This window comes from Pipistrellus hanaki (genome assembly GCF_964339955.1).
Source record: "Pipistrellus hanaki genome assembly, chromosome: 4".
In the NCBI taxonomy this organism is placed as follows: domain Eukaryota; kingdom Metazoa; phylum Chordata; class Mammalia; order Chiroptera; family Vespertilionidae; genus Pipistrellus; species Pipistrellus hanaki.
In genome coordinates, this window is record NC_140506.1 from 68,288,693 (window position 1) to 68,306,308 (window position 17,616).

The following is a 17,616-nucleotide window of genomic DNA, read 5'->3' on the forward strand; positions in this document are numbered from 1 at the left end:
TCCTTAAAGGAATGAGGAGTTTTTGTGGAATGGCTTAGGAATGAGAAGATTGAGGAGGGACCATGGAAGCAGGGCTGGCCCCTTTGTATATGGTGAGCACGTTTGCCTTCAGGCACTGCCACCCATCTATGACACTGGAACAAAAATTTGAAACCTAAATTTCAGTAGGGTGTGACTGAAAAGAGCTCTGGGTTCTAATTTGAGCAGCAGCCATGGTGAATGCTTCCTTGTCCATAAAACAGCAGTGGCAGAATAGGTCCATTGAGTTTATCTGCTTAAGGAGGGCACTGTGACAATAGTTGAAAGCACTTCAAAGGCATGACTTTTATAGCAGTACTGACTGACGAAAAGAGCAAAATGATGCTGAAATTGGAAAATAGCTCAATCTGAACAATTCCTCGTTATGCTTGCAATTTCTATTTATTTTCATCTCATTGGGTTATTGTCCTTTCATTCTATAATGGAAATGCGGGAAAAGGGCCCTCACAGTCCTTATTCTTTGATTACCAAATGTCTTTGAGGCTTTACTTAACTGAATAATACTTTCCCCTTTCCCATTTCCACCACCTCTCTCAGAATATATTCACTTGGAAAATTATTCAGAATTTGAACAGATGCAATAATAATAATAATAATAATAATAATAATAATAAAGCAGATTCTAATACCAGCTATGCTCTGGGTTCATTCTAAGACCTTGAGCAAGCCATAAACCTTCCTTTATCTTAGTTTCCCATCTGTGAACCTGCAGTTGATACTACTGGTTAATTTCACAGAGATAGGAGAGGAAACTCATGATAAGGTGCTTTGAAATACTAATTACGGTATAGATTACAAAATACCATGTAGGTATTTTTGGCAAATTAAGATGTGGTGTTAGTTTGTACATCACTACTAGAAGATATTTTTGTATCAGAGAGATTACTCTGGCATAATATCTGCAACCAGGGTGATACCATCACAAAACAATGACTTCTCATTGCATTTGGATGACAGTGCAACTGCCCAATATGAAAGTTATACTAGTATTGTCCCAGGCTCAACTAAATAAAAATGTGATAGAAAAAATGGGTGGGGAAGGGAAGCTTCCATTCCACAAAAATGTGGGATTTTTTTCATGCATGCTCCAGAAGAAAAACTATAAGAAAAACTAAACTATACATACATTGCACTTCTTAAAAATGAATGCCACTATGTGAGGACAAGTCTGATGAAAGACTAGAACGATCTTGGAGGAATGGCCTTATATAAAACTAGACAAATTAGTCAGGAATCCACCAGAAGAGATAAAAAAAATACTCTTAATTCATAACAAAATGAGTAACACTAAAAAATTAGACAGCCATTTGGAAAGAGAGGATCAAGTGCTCAGGGAGGAAAAATGGACTCCCAACCTAAGTTAAAAATAAGAACAGTAGGACAATCTAAGAAACAGGACAAAAAAAATAGGCTCTAAAAATATTATAGACCAAGGGTCGGACTTTCTTTCTAATGCTTCCTAAATTTGAAACCTTGGATAAATTGCTTAGCTTCTCTAAGCCAAATGGGTTGGGAAGTAGAGGGTGTTCAGATTTTTCTCCTTGGCTTGTTATGAATCTCAAGCGAGAAGCTGTAGGTAACTCCTAGCACAGAGCCAGGCTCATAGTGGGCCTTTTATTGAAAATAATAACCCCTAATAGTTATTGAGCACTTATTGTGTGCTGTGCACTATTCTAAGTCTTTTCATCTAATTGCTCACTTGATCCTCATGACCATCCTATGATATTGCTGCTATCTCTTCTTCCTCAGAGTTTCTGTCTATGTAGAAGGACTATTCTTTTGGTACTGGAAATATTCCAAGAAAATTAATGTTTTATAGACAACCTCTTTTTTGAACATATTAAGAAAGAAAATAGCATAGTAAACTAGCATTGCCTTACTTTCATGTGGGAAAGTTAATCTAATTTGTCTTGGTATCTAGAAAATTAGGGTGTAGTGAGAATTTGGTAGCACATACATTACAGCAAATGAAGGATTCAGAATTCGGGACAGAAAGGGCCATAGAAAACAGGTAGTGCTTCAAAACACCAAACCACTTTCCAGGTCTCAGATTGTAAGTCCCTAGACGATTTGGCTTCTAAATAGAATGTGCATAGTCTGGATTTCAGGTTTAATGGAAGTTAGTTCCCTTGAGTTGGCAATATGGGAATGCTAACTGGCCAGCCAAAGAAGGAAATCATTGGATTATCCCTTAAAAATGAATTGTATCACTATTTATTATGTAAGTGTGCCAAGAAAAGTAGCTGTGAGATATAATACACAGAATCATTTAATACCCAAGAGAATTTAGGTGCTAATGTAGATGGTATTGCATCTATAAAATTATGACACCCACAAAGGATTACAAGATATAAAGCCAAATAAAACATAATACAGAGGGAAATGATTTTCATTATGCAACACTTATACATGGCATTTCATTTTACATTTTGAAATTGCTTTTCAGTCATTGGTTTATTCTTCTCCGCACACCTGGGGAGTACATCCATGCTGTTGTCCTCTGTTCACAACTGAGTCAACTGAGATGGAAAGAGGCAAAGTGTTTTGTCCAAGAGCACAACTGGGGCAGGGTGAGAAATTGTGCATTCATTCAATCAGGAGTCTATTCAGCACCTACTGTTGGCAAGGCACCGTGTTCTGTAATGCACAGACATGGTTCTATCTATTTGGCCTCTGCTTTGCAGTAGGTTTCAGTCTGTTGAGGCAGTTAGTGGGATATATCTTCAGGAGTGTTGTAGATAGAAAGGACCAGGGTTTAGAGGAGGAAAACATAGGATTCCCTAAGATTCCAGGAGATAATGGAATTTGAGGCCCTGGAGAGATGAATAGAATTTTGGCAAATGGAAGCTGAAGGTGGTGGCAGAGACATAAAGGTGGGCAAATTAAATATATTTGAAAATGTTTGACTACAGCAGAGCAATTGTGGAAAAAGACATGGACAGTAGAAAGGAGCAGAGTTTCTAGGATCCTGGATAACCAGCTAAATACACAGATTTTAACCTGTGGGCAATGGGTATTGGACTCATCTCAGACTTCTCCCATTCACTCATTAATCTAACATGTACCAAGGGTTATGCATAGTCTCTAGGTGTTTCACCGTACATTCGTTTTCCTAACATTCAGAGCATTCCAACGAGATACATATTATTATCGCTTCTTAAGTGAATGAAAAAAAACTTAGATATTCAGAATTGCCCACAATCTTGTAGCTAATAACTGATAGGTGTGGGATTTGAAGGAGACTCTTGACTTCCTCATGGATACTTATGAGAAGAATAAAAGCAGATTCTGGACAGTGTATTCAGGATGCCCATCTAATAAATGCCCCTCACCCTAGCTCAGTATTTTTCTAGAAATAAAAAGTTAACGAGAAATAAAGTTAAAATTCTTAACATGGGAATTATTTTATGTCTAAAGTTGTCAGCTCCAGGTCAAAAAGAAAGACAAAGGGTGCCTTCCCCTGTTTCTTCTATGCAATTAACAATAAATATCTGCATTTTGATAATTTTAGATTTGTGAGCATTAAAATTTTTAGGTTTTAATTATCATTGGCATACAATATTATATTAGTTTTAGGTGTACAATATAGTGAGTGATTAGACATTTATGTAACTTATGAAGTGATCACCCTAAGTTTAGTACCCATCTGACACTATACAAGTTATATTCCCTCTGCTGTACTTTATATCCTCATGACTATTTTTATAATTTGTACATCTTAATCCCTTCTTTTTCACCCTTCCCTGCCCATCTGGAATCCGTCAATTTGTTCTCTGTATCTATGAGTTTCTGCTTTATTTTTTTATTTTGTTTTTTAGATTCCACATATAAGTAAAATCATTTGTCTTTATTTGTCTGACTTATTTCACTTAATATAATACTCTCTAGGTCCATCCATAATGTCGCAAATGGCAATATTTTATCCTTTTCATGTCTGAGTAATATTCCATTGTGTACATGTAACACATCTTTATCTATTCATCTATTGATGGACACTTAGGTTGTTTCCATATCTTGGCTATTGTAAAAAATGTTTCAGTGAGCATGGGGGCAGAGGCATATATCTTTTCAAATTAATGTTTTGAATTTCTTTGGGTAAGTGACCCAAAGTGGGATTAATAGGTCATATGGTAGTTTTGTTGTGAATTTTTTGAGGAAGATCTATATTGTCTTCCATAGTGACTTCAATTTGAACAGTGAGATAGCATTCCCTTTTCTTTACCTCCTCACCAACACTTGTTGTTTGTTGATTTATTGATGATAGTCATTCTGACAGGTGTAAGGTGGTATCTCATTGTGACTTTCATTTGCATTTCCCGGATGACTAGTGATGTTGAGCAACTTTTCGTATATCTATTGGCCATGTGTATGTGCTCTTTGGAGAAATGTTTATGCAGGCCATTTGCCCTTTTTTTAAATTGGCTTTCTTTGAAGTCAAGATGTATGAATTCTTTATGTATTTTTTATATTAACCCATTATCAGATGTATCATTGGCGAATATCTTCTCCTATTCAGCAGGTTGTCTTTTTGTTTTGTTGATGGTTTTCTTCCCTATGCAAAAACTCTTTAGATGTAGTCCCATTTGTTTATTTCTTTTGTTTCCCTTGCCTGAGGAGATGTATATATATAAAAAAAAAAAAAAGTAATAAGGATAATGTCAAAGAGTTGACTGCCTATGTTTTCTTAGGAGTTTTATGGTTTGGGGTCTTACATTTAAATATTTAGTCCATTTTGAGTTTATTCTTGTATATGGTATAAGAAAATGATCCAGTTTCATTATTTTGCATATGTCTGTCCAGTTTTACTAACACCACCTATTGAAGAGACTGTTTTAACCCCATGTGTATTCTTGCCACATATGTCATAGATTGATTGGCCATATAGGTGTGGATTTATTTCTGGGTTCTCCATTCTGTTCAAATGATCTATATGTCTGTTTTTATGCCAGTACCATGCTATTTCTGTTACTATAGCTTTATAGTACAGGTGGGTATCAGGTAGTGTGATACCTCCAACTTTGTTCTCCTTTCTCAAGATTGCTGTGGTTATCTCGGGTCTTTTGAAGTTCCAGATAAATTTTAGGATTATTTACTCTACTTTTGTAAAAAATGCCATTGGTATTTTGACAGGAATTCAACTGAATATGTAGATTGCTTTGGGTAGTTAAAAATGGACATTTTAACAATGTAAGCATTTTTAATATACTCTGGTCTTAGATTAGTCTTTCCACTAAACCAGAATCTTAGTCAATTCATTTCCTAATCCTTTCCCCTTATCATGAAACCTAATGCATTTATCTAAGTGACCTATGATGTCTCCATCTCAGTTTGAATTTTGCCCAATAAGAAATATCTTTTTCTCCCCAAGTACAGACTACAAAGTAGTATTTTTAGTGTTAATCATTAGGACTTAAATATAAGTGAGAGAAGTATTATTGTTGACATGCCAAATAATATTTAGAAAGAAAACAAATAACTTTATTTAAAGTTTTCTATAAAAAATAAAGAGGTGCTTTAAGGAGGTATGTAGATACTTAGGTGACATAAAAATTAAAATAGTGAAAATTCTATTAAATAGGGCACTTCTCTGGTTTTGTAGAAGAGTTTTTTTTGTTTTGTTTTTTTTCCCCTATTCAAGATCAGTCAGAGAAATCTTCCTCTAGAGAAAAAAATAAAATATCTACCACAAAAAAAAAAAAATAGGCCACTGTCTATCTTCTGCATGAAGATAAATGGGAAACTACCAAAGTGAGGCATTTCAAAATCCTAAATTCAATACAAAGCATTCTCCTTGTCTCTCAAGCCTCCAGTATCTTGTTTGACTTTGCCCAGATTATATTTTATGTCCCAAATCACAAAGATCCAAGAGCAAATAGTTGAATGTTTCTTCATTGGGTGTTTTTTCCCCCTTTTAATTTTAAAAGGGAGTAGTTAACATGTAAGGATGCTTAAATTTCATCTAAGATTCTTAAGATGCCCTGTGAAAAATATGTAAAACAAGCACTAGACCAGAAAATTATACCTGATTTCCTCTCTCCCTTACAATGCCATCTGATTTCAAGGAGAACATGGGTTGAAATGTGGCGGCCTATGTTTCACAGAGGAAAGCAATGGAACTAATTCATGATGTCTTGGCTTTTAGATCTGCAGAGCAGGGATGCTTACCTTGAAATTTAGAGAAAACAGGACTTTGAAAGACTCAGAGGCCCTAGTTGGTTTAGCTCAGTGGATTGAGTGTTGGCCCGCAGACTGAAGGGTCCAGGGTTTGATTCCAGTCAAGGGCACATACCTCAGTTGAAGGCTTGATCCCATCCTGATAGGGGCTCAGGCAGAAGCCAACTAATGTTTCTCTCTGTCTCTCTCCTTCCCTCCTACTTTCTCTAAAAATCAATGGAAAACATATCTTTGGGTGAGGATTAATAACAACAACAACAACAACAAAATTTTTTTTTTAATGAGACTCAGAGGAAATCATACAACTTACCGTAACCCCTTGCATCTCTCCACAGAAGAAAAATTCATAATGCATACTTCTGGGGATATTTCATATTGATGGAGAAAAATGTTTGGAATACCTAAGTGAATCCATTGAAGGTATGTATTACCATTAATTTTTTCTTACTATTGAAATGAAGCCAATGCGGCTCTTTCTCCCTTTAGATGTTCAGCAAAAATGCTGTGACTCTCAAAGATTATTAAGGTTAAAACATGCTGAAATTAATCTTATTTTAAAAAAACAATAACTGTGCATAATAAGTCATTTTCCCAACCAATGAGGCTCCCTGCATTGAGGCTCTTTTCGGAGGAGCTTCTGAATTCTGGTGGAGGTCTAACAGGATATTGCAGGTAGAAAAACATTGAGAAGTTAAATACATTTCAGGTTGATTTCTGCTGAAGGCCAGTCTAGGAGTCCCCATGGAACCTGCCTGTCCACTGGCCAAACCTTAGGAGTCCCTGTGAGGAGGTTGTTGGTCTTCACCTGACTCAAGGACCCAAGATTATTGAGTTATAGCAATCCTGTGAGCATCTCAAGGAATTCTTGGTAGCCTCCACAATTAGCACTACAGTATTATTTATATATGTATATACTCAATACATATTTGTTTAATAGCATTTAATTGTTAGCAGATCCTGAGGTTAACCAAAGCAAACAGCTGCCCTTGGGAATACAACTCAAACCCTTTGAAGCACAAAGGGGAAAGAGTATGATCAAGGTCAAGTTGCCCAGAAAGATCATGCTTGCTTAGAATGTGTGGCTCAAATCAGCTATGGTGGGGGCGAGGGCATTAATTGTCCTTCAGAGTCCCAGAAATCATTCCATTGTAAATGAGTTGGAATATGTAATTGTCCCGGCCCTTGAAATTCTGTGGTCCTTTCTAAGCAAAATGGAAGAAAGGAAAAATCCAAGTCTGTTTTCTGACTTTTGTTTCCAAGAAGTTGAAAATATAATGTCAATGAGACCTTGGTTGAGGGTCATCATTCATACAAGACCTGTCTCTGTTTCCAAGGTTGGGGCTCTTCTTCTGCATTTCCATTCTCATGCATCCCAACCTGAGATAGGTCTCAAGGTCTTACTTTGACCATATATACTTTCAGCCATGTGGGGGAGATGAGAAGAGGTTAATAGCCATGTAAATACTGTCAGCAAACTAAAAAAGAACTTCAGGCTTAATATAAACAATGAGTATGTAGCATTACCTTAAAGACTTGGGTGAACATGCACAAATGTTTTACAAGAATATTAAAAAAAGAATATTTTTCAGAAAAGTATTTATAGATATAATATCTAATTGCACTGTGAGTGATAAATGAGGTCAAACTCCATTTCAGGACTGCTTCATATATTTATTTGCTGCCATCCATTAGCTCTGTTTTCTTTGTGACTGCAGATTATGTCTGTTTATTAGTCTTGGTGCAGAGGGGTAATTGCTGTACTTTGGAGCTGGGAAAGCATCTTTCAGGTGACAATGAAGTTGTGGGAAGGCTTGTTTAATAGTTTATTTTGGTATTTGTTTCATTTTAAAAGGCAGTGAGTAGGACTTCATACCTGTCTAATAAGCATGCATGTAAATATTTTTGTGTACTTTACAGTCAGTCCTCCAATTAATCTCCACAATACCTCTTGAGGATGGGTCAGAATTATTACCTACAGTTCACATTTGAGGAAATTTGAGACATGAAGGGATTATGTGATTGGTACAAGGTCACCCAGCATGCATGCCTAGATAATAAAAGATGACTACAAAATTCTTTCCAAACAAAAAGTGCTTTATATATGTTAGGTAATATTAATGGGCATGATCCAAGGATACGTAAAATACTCTCCAGGAGTAAAGTGCTCATACATGCTCTATAAAATTAATTATTTTAACCTCAGGGAAACTTTTGGAATAGAAATTCTTGAACCTGGCTATGCATCAGATGCACCTTTATAGCTTTTAGAACATGTGAATACCTGGCCGTTTACCCAAGATACAAAATCACAATCTGGGAGGTGGAACCTGGATAATTAGTATCTTGAAAAAACTCCATGAGAGATTCTGATGCTCAGCCAGGCTTGGGAATCATCACTCTAGACTAGAATAATAACCTCAGTCAAGCCAAGAAAAATAACAAGATACTATTTAATCTAGGAGAAAAAGTTTGGTGTTTTGGAGCTTTTGTCCACTCAGTTCACAATTATTATTACCAAGGAGCTGCCTCCATGAAATAATCAACTGTAGTATCCTTGCGTGCAGATCCAGAAACTAGTGCTGAGATTAAAGTTTATTTAAGAATGACCAGTGTTTGAATTTTGTAATTTATTAGGTAAATTTACTGGGTCCACTCTGATAATTGATACAATAAGAGCCTATAATAGTACCTGTCCATTCATTCATCCATCTGTAAAATACTTATTGAATACTTGTTATGTGGAGGTTACAGGGTGAAAAATGATGGTTTCTGTTTATAAAGAGGTTATAATCAAGTGTTAAAACAAACACAGACCAAACAAACAAAAACCCTATAATACTAAGCTATACATATTAAATGATATTCAAAGTTTATATGAGGCATTATTCATGAATACTAAGGAGCTAAAACAACCTAAATATTGATCAAATAATAAATGCATAAATAAAATGTGGTATAATCAGACAATGGACTGTTACTCAACAATGAAATGGAATCTGGCACTGATACCTGCTACAACATGGATGAACTTTGAAAAAGCTATGCTAAGTGAAAGAAGCCAGTTACAAAGAACCACATATTATATGATTCCATTTATATGCAATATCTTGAAAAGGTAATTATATAGTGCTAGAGAAAAGATTAGTGGTTTCCTAGGGTTTGGGAGGTGGGGTGGGAAGAGGAAGCTGAGGAGAGACTGTTAATAGGTATAGTGTTTCTTTTTGGGATGATTAAAATATTTTAAAATTGTGGTGATAGTTGCACAACTCTGTGACTATTCTAAAAAATGTACATTTTAAAGGGGTGAATTGCATATAAATTATATCTAATATATATATATATATGAGACCTGTTGCACAATATTCATGCAAGAATAGGCCTTCCTTCCCCTGGCTTCACTCCCAGCTGCCCGGGACCTCCTGGGAGCTGGCACATTCCTGCTCCTACTAGGAGCCAACATGTCCCCGCTCCCCATCCAACCAGGAGCCAGCAAGTCCCCACTTCTGTCTGGAGCACCACTCCAGTAGCTCCCTCCACTGCCCCTTCCCTTCATAGCAGGCTTCATGCCATTGTGTGCCTGCATATGCAAATTTACCTCCATCTTTGTTGTGTTAACTTGCATACTCACTCTGATTGACTATGGGTGTAGCAGAGTGATGGTTAATTTGCATGTTTCTCTTTTATTAGGTTATATATATATAGTGCTGTATGAAGTTGGAAGAGTGATTAATTTTCTAGAGGAAATGGTATTTGAGTATTTGAGTTGAGTAAAAAAGGATGATTTTTGTAGACAACATGTAGGCATGATGGTGCTTTCATGCAAGGGGAAGTTATCTGGAATAGATGGAGTTTAGGATACATGAAGGGTGCAGTAGATGGGGGCTAGATGCAAGGCTTCTACTGCCAGGCTAAATTCAAGAGTTTGGTTTTCATTAGTATAGGCAATAGAGAGCCATGATGGTTTGTGAGTGGTCTGATGAGGCAGTGATTTGGAAGGATAATTGGAGGTGATGATAAGGTAGGTGAGCAGGGATACCAGTGAGGAGGCTAGGCTTTTTCAGTGTGTAGGCAAGAGATGATGAAGCCCTAAACTGTGACAACAGCAGTGAGCACTGAAACAAGGAGGCAGATTTGAGAAAATGTAGAAGTAGACTCATAAAATAGGAGCTAGAGAGCTGAGAAAGCATGAGATATATGCAGTATAGTATTTTAGACCACAGAAAGACATGAGGTGTTTTTTGTTGTTGTTATTTAGAATCAATGCAAAAACTATTGTTTGAAATAACATGGAGCAGCCAAATTGTAGCTATTTAATTCCTTGTCAACAAAGGTTTGAGACTCTTAACATTTAACAAAAGAATGTATATTGTGAATAAAGGATTGATGAAAAAGAAATGCTATTTCACCATTTTGTGAGTTCTTTGGAATCAGACCTTCCCTTGTGGGAGATGAAGCAGTTATTTATGGCCTGTTTGAATGACTTAGTTTTTACCTCTTTGCTCAGATAGCTTCCCTTGAAACATTTCCTTTGGTGTGAACAACTTGGATTGACTTCCAGGGCAATACCTTCCATCTCATCATATCCACGCTGCCTCTTGGCTCAGTTCTCATAGACAGGTGTCCATAAACTTCTAATAAGACCGCCATGTCTGAAAAACATAGGGTGAATGTACCACACATTATAACTTCCGCTTACAAGCATTCTTGTGGGGAAGATTTGAAACCATGGAAGTCTTAAGGATCAGGAAGACCAAGATGGCCTTTCCTCTAAATCAGGCAAAGCCACACCTACGTTTTCCATAAGAAGGCCCTCCAGATGCTGGGAAAAGTTAAAATAGAAACTGTTTAGTGGATGACAATATGCCTGCTGGGGATCTGTTATGGCCTCCTTTGTGGGTTTTGGAAGGTGTTGCAATGACACTGCCTACTGCTAGCAGTTTGCGAACAGCGTCCTTGACAAGTGCCTAACATGAGTTTAACCATGCAGGGAACACCATTTAGAACACCACTTGCTGAGATGTGGCTCTTATCTGTGCCTGTCAGTGAACAATGACTACAACGAACTGTGTACAATCACAGTTGTTAGCTGAGTTAATTACAGCAGTCTGGGGTGGGGGGAATCCCAGTACATGCCTCCAAGGGATTTCTATCACAAGTTGAAACACTGGCTGTGCAGGTAAGCAATGGAAACGGGCCCTTTGGGGGAGCTTTACACAACAGTTCTACAACTCTGAACATGGACCCATCTTAACTCCACAGTTGGTGAATGATCAAGTTCAAAAGAGAACCACCAAAGGGAGGAGGAAAGAGATGTTTAAAGCCAACAGGGTAAATATTCTGGGTCGAAGAGAGAAAAACTGGGTATTATTCTTTGGGCTGTCTTTGACTCATTGCATGACCTCATGGAGGTCATTTCCCCTTTCTGAGACTCACTGTTCTGGCATCAAATATAAGGATAATACAGGGGTTGGCAAAAGTTGGTTTATAGTTGTGAGTATATAAAACACATTTATTCTTGTATTATTACTTAGTAATTACTGTATTATTTATTTGCATTACAACTGTAAACCTACTTCTTCCCACTCCTGTAATACTGAAAGAATTACAGTATTTATATCATGAGGTTTATACCTTGGGATTACTAAAAGAATAAAATTTGGGGAAGGGTGGTGAGGAATAGAAAATCCTATATAATTCTGTAGTTTGTTATTTCCTTTCTGTTGTTTTACATTTTACTTATAAATGATGAGAGGGAACAAAGAAAAAAAATCAGAGCTGTTGTATTGGGTCGGCAGCTAAGTAATTGCGGGTTTCACACATATATGGCTTCAGTTGAATTTTTAGTTTGCAGACGTAGTACAAATGTAAAACACATTTTGTTATTTGATAGTTGGCTATTCAGCTGTTAATCAGTAAAAAAAGTTTTTTGATCTGTTTTGTAGTTTTCGTTTGGCGTTCGTTGAAAAATGGAAAATCAAAAGGAACATTTTCGTCATATTTTGCTTTTTTATTTCCGCAAAGGGAAAACGCATCGCAAGCTCATAAAAAGTTATGTGCTGTTTATGGTGACGAAGCCTTAAAAGAACGGCAGTGTCAAAATTGGTTTGCCAAATTTCGTTCTGGTGATTTTTCACTCAAAGATGAAAAACGCTCTGGTCGTCCAGTTGAAGTTGATGACGCCCTAATCAAAGCAATAATCAATTCAGACTGTCACAGTACAACACGTGAGATTGCAGAGAAGCTTCATGTATCACATACATGCATTGAAAATCACTTAAAACAACTTAGCTATGTTCAAAAACTCGATACATTGGTTCCTCACAAACAGAAAGAATCACAGTTAACGCAACGCATTAGCAGCTGCAATTTGCTAAAGAAACGTAATGAAAATGATCCATTTTTAAAACGACTGATAACTGGCGATGAAAAATGGGTTGTTTACAACAATATCAAGCGGAAAAGATCGTGGAGCAGGCCAGGTGAACCAACTCAAACAACATCAAAAGCTGATATTCATCAAAAGAAGGTTTTGTTATCAGTTTGGTGGGATTACAAAGGAATTGTCTACTTTGAACTCTTACCACCCAACCGAACGATCAATTCTGATGTCTACATTGAACAACTAACGAAATTAAACAATGCAGTTGAAGAAAAGGGGCCTGAATTGACAAATCGAAAAGGTGTTGTATTCCATCATGACAATGCAAGGCCACACACATCTTTGGTCACTCGGCAAAAATTAATGGAGCTTGGTTGGGATGTTTTGCCACATCCACCATATAGTCCTGACCTTGCACCATCTGATTACTTTTTGTTTCGATCTTTACAAAACTCCTTGAATGGTAAAAATTTCAATAATGATGATGATGTCAAATCGTACCTGATTCAGTTTTTTGCTAATTAAAACCAGAAGTTTTTTGAACGTGGGATTATGATGCTGCCTGAAAGATGGCAAAAGGTCATTGATCAAAATGGGCAATACATTACAGAATAAAGTTATTTAGTTCCATGAAAAAATTGTCTTTGATTTTCTTTAAAAAATCCGCAATTACTTAGCTGCCGACCCAATAGAATTTCAAACTTCATTTTCTGATGCCTCTGAGTGATTCTATGGATTGCTTTTCTTCAGATTTGCCTCTCCTCTCCAGAGCACCAATTCTTGTGTAAAATCATCTCCAGTGTGGGGTGGAGAAGACCCTAGGAATCTGAAGAGGCAGGCCCTGTACCCATCTAGGCTGATATCTTCAGATTTCCTGCTATATTCTAGGTCCTAAAGGTCTCTTCTCTCCCCTCCCTAGAACAACCGATTTGGGAGAATATTAACTTTGAATGAGTCCCAGAGTCAAACTGGACTTCATGGGACACCTCTAGGACAGAACCAAACAGAATTTGTAACGTGTGCAGAACATGTCTTAGTGTGGGTCCCTAACTATCAATACCTTCTTGTTCATGCTAAAAATCTCAACACACTTTTAACCAAGCAAGGCACGTCTGTGTATCTGATGGTGCTGTCAGTGCTAGGAAAGGATCATATTATGGATTTGGCAGGGAGGAAAAAGAAGATTTATTTCCAAGGTCGAAGATTTATCTTTTCCAGATATGCAAAACCAGTCAGAGCATTAAAAAATATCAGCAAAAAGTGATCATGTTTTGTGAGCAGGAGGAACTATTCTTGACTTCAAAATAATAAGAAAAATTTATAAGGATCCCAAATCCATGATTTAAAAAAAAATGATTTGACAATAGGATGCCAGTGGGACTATCAAACTCTTAACTGTCCTGTGTGGTGAGGTGACGGCTTCATTTTTAAATGAATGCCTTACATTGAATGCTTAAATCTCTCCCTTTTTCTTTTCTCCTCCCCATCATTTAGATTTTTTCAATGTTCAGCATAACTAAAACGTCTAAGTAGGGAATTACACATAATTATAGGCTCTGCACCATTGGCAAATGATGCTTCTTCCTAATCATTTATAATCATTTATTCCACTCTTTCTCCTCCTGGAAAATTTACTTAGAATGACAGCAGTGTCCTTTATCTCTTTTGAAGGAATCCTTTGGTTCCATTTTGTGTAGAGGTTATAAAACATGTCAAGAAATGCAACATTGTATTCACGTCATAGTCACACATATACAAATAGAAAACATGACTTTAAATGAATATAGCAAAATTGAAATAACTAAATTATGTTTTATCTATTAAAGCTATTTGGTAAGGTAAATAAATATTAAAAAAAAATTTTATAACTCAAAGGGCTTGATCACTCTGAATGTGTTGGCCTGCACCTGCTGGCTGGGAGGTTGTTTTGTTAGGTCAGAACTCAGTGCCATCCTTCGTTTGCCTCAACAACCTTTTCTTTATTGCTGGCTTAGAGAAATGTGACATTGCTAAAAACTCTAACTTGAAAATGCTTCACAGAGCAGGATCCTTGCCAAATTCAGGAATCTTGCTGGTTTGGAAGAAGAGAGCTGTCATGCAGAACCAAAGGCTGATACTAGAAGTTAGCAATCACAATGGAAATAAATCCCACAATCAGAATGTGGTTTCTGAAAGTCTCTATCTCCTCCAACTTTAAAGGAGTGACTCTAGCCTAACTTTCAGGATAACTTTACAAAGAAAATTTAGGGGCAGGTGGAGTTCAATCCTAAAACTTAGTTCTTTCCCAGCTTCCAATGCTTCCCTTATTACTGGCAGTTCTTTCCTAACTCCTAATGCTTCCTTTATTTCTCAGGTTATGAAGAGAAGCCCATTTTCTCTTCTAAGCATTAAATTCCTGAGGAAGAACATACGTGGTCGTCCTTACCTGATCAAGGAATAAATTGTCCTGAAGAAAGGAGCTTCCCAGCTGATAGTGAAACTAGTCCCCTGATGCAATTGTGCTTTAACCCAATTTTGAGGGAAGTGTCTTCTACAGTTTGTTTCCCTTTCTATTGCCTTAGTGGGCAGGCCATGGGTTGGCGGTATTTGGAGGACTCAGGGTCATTGCTGGGGTCATTTGTACAATGCTACAGTAAGGCCATCAGGACTTCTAAAGGGAGTTGGGTCATATTTGGTGTATTGTGAGTAGCACAATGAGGCCATAGGCTGAACTTGTTTTTAACTTGCATCCTTTCTATTTATTGGTGCTTCTGATTCATTAAGAAAAGTTCCAATTAATAGTAAGCCTACCTTCTTTCTGAAAGTAGGAAGCTTTCCATCAAGAATAGTTTAAATATAACATTTGGCATGAGGAAGGGACATCTTTGACACTGTGGCCTTATAACTGGATTCTTCTTAATTGTGTCTAATTTATTGGCTAGCACTTTACCTATGAAATGTTCTTCTCCATCTTTTGTATTTTAATCCATTATTTTAATACTTGCCCTTTCCGAAAGCTTTGTGCCCTTCTAGACTTTAGAATTAAGAGGTAGATTTTTAAAAAAAATATATATTTTATTGATTTTTTTACAGAGAGGAAGGGAGAGAGATAGAGAGCAAGAAACGTCAATGAGAGAGAAACATCGACCAGCTGCCTCTTGCACACCCCCTACCAGGGATGTGCCCGCAACCAACGTACATGCCCCTGACCAGAATCGAACCTAGGACCTTTCAGTCCGCAGACCGACGCTCTACCACTGAGCCAAACCGGCTTCGGCAAGAGGTAGATTGACATTGGTAGTCCCACCCCCTTTTTAAATTAATTAATTAATTAATTAATTAATTAATTTTTAAAAAATATATTTTATTGATTTTGTACAGAGAGGAAGGGAGAAAGATAGAGAGTTAGAAACATCTATGAGAGAGTCATCGATCAGCTGCCTCTTGCACACCCCCTACTGGGGATATGCCTGCAACCAAGGTACATGCCCTTGACCAGAATCATGCCTGGAACTTTTCAGTCCCCAAGCCTACGCTCTTCCATTGAGCCAAACCGGCTTCGCGCCCCCCCACCCCCTTTTTTTAAAGAAACTTTTTATTTATTGATTTGAGAGAGAGATAAAGAGAGAAACATTCATAAATTATTCTACCCATTTATGCATTCATTTGTTGCTTCTTGTATGTGCTCCTGGCTCAACCAACTGAGCCACACTGTCTGAGCTATTCAAATGCATTTTTCTTTCTTTCTTTTTTATTTTAAGTTTATATCTTCTTCCCTCCCCCTGCCAAAATTGTTCTCAATAAGGTCAAGTCACCATTTGTATTAGTTCCCTATTGCTGCTGTAATAAATTACTAAGACTTCATGGCTTAAAAACAACAAAAGATTAATTTCTTACTATTCTGTAGGCCAAAAATCTAAAGTCAAGATATTGGCAGGACTTATTCCTTCTGAAGGCTGAAGGAACATTGTTGTTTTTGTTTTTCTTTCCACTTGCATTTCTTGGCTCATGACCCCTTTCATAAATTACTCCAACCTTTTACTTCCATTGTCACATCTCCTGCTGTCTCTCTCTTTCTCGCTCTCTTTTAAATACATTTCTATTGATTTCAGAGAGAGGAAAGGAGAGGGTGAGAAGGATAAAAACATCAATAATAAGAATCATTGGTCGGCTGCCTCCTGCATGCCCCCTACTGAGTATCAAGCCCACAACCTGGGCATAGGCTCTGACCGAGAATTGAATTCTGACTTCCTAGTTCATGGGTCAATGCTCAACCACTGAGCCACATCAGCCATGCTTGCTTTCTCTCTGTAGTCAAATTTCCCTCTTATAAGGACATTTGTAATTATATTTAGGACCTACCTGGATAATCCACAATAATTTCTCTATCTCAAGATTCTTAACTGCATCTGAAAAGTCTCTTTTGCATATAAAGTAACATTCACAGGTTCCAGGGATTAGAAACTGGTCATATAAAACAAAAGGCATCAAATAATAGAAAGTGCATGAACTTTTCCCACTGCTAGTTCTATCTCCTTTCATTCCCATTTCCTTCACTGGCTCTTCTTCTACCCATGTGGTCAAGATTGTTATTTCCCAGGGCTCAGTCCTAGTCTTCTTATCTCCTCACATGCCAGATGGATGCAGTTCCAGCCATATTTTGTGCCTCACAACCAGACCTCTGATTTGAACTTCCAACTTTAACCTTTACTTAGATGTTCCACAAGCATGGCATATTTCCCATGTCCCATCTTTCCCATCTACCAAAACACAACCAAAAATTATCCTTCCCTTCCTCACATGCTCTCTGTCTCAAATAGTAAGGACCAGGACATACCCAATAGACAGAAAGAAGACTGGGAATCATCCTAGGTTCCATGCTTTCTCTCTACTCACTCTTCCCTCACCCCCTCAGGAGATATTTCGGAGTAAGGTATTTTGAAGTTTTGATAACCTTACTCCCAAATATCTCCTGATGTTTCTTTCTAACTCCCATTTCCCTAGTTCAAGTCCTCATTACACTCATGATAGGATATAAATGAACT

The 17,616-nt window shown here is 37.2% G+C and overlaps 1 long non-coding RNA gene across 1 annotated transcript in view; it reads left to right on the top strand.

Moving 5' to 3' along the window:
* The window catches only part of LOC311621144, a 169,600-nt gene that overhangs the window by 2,606 nt on the left and 149,378 nt on the right, over nt 1–17,616 (top strand). The window contains exon 2 of the long non-coding RNA XR_014794793.1: nt 6,549–6,633. This is a non-coding gene — a long non-coding RNA (uncharacterized lncRNA). The remainder of the gene's footprint in view (nt 1–6,548; nt 6,634–17,616) is intronic.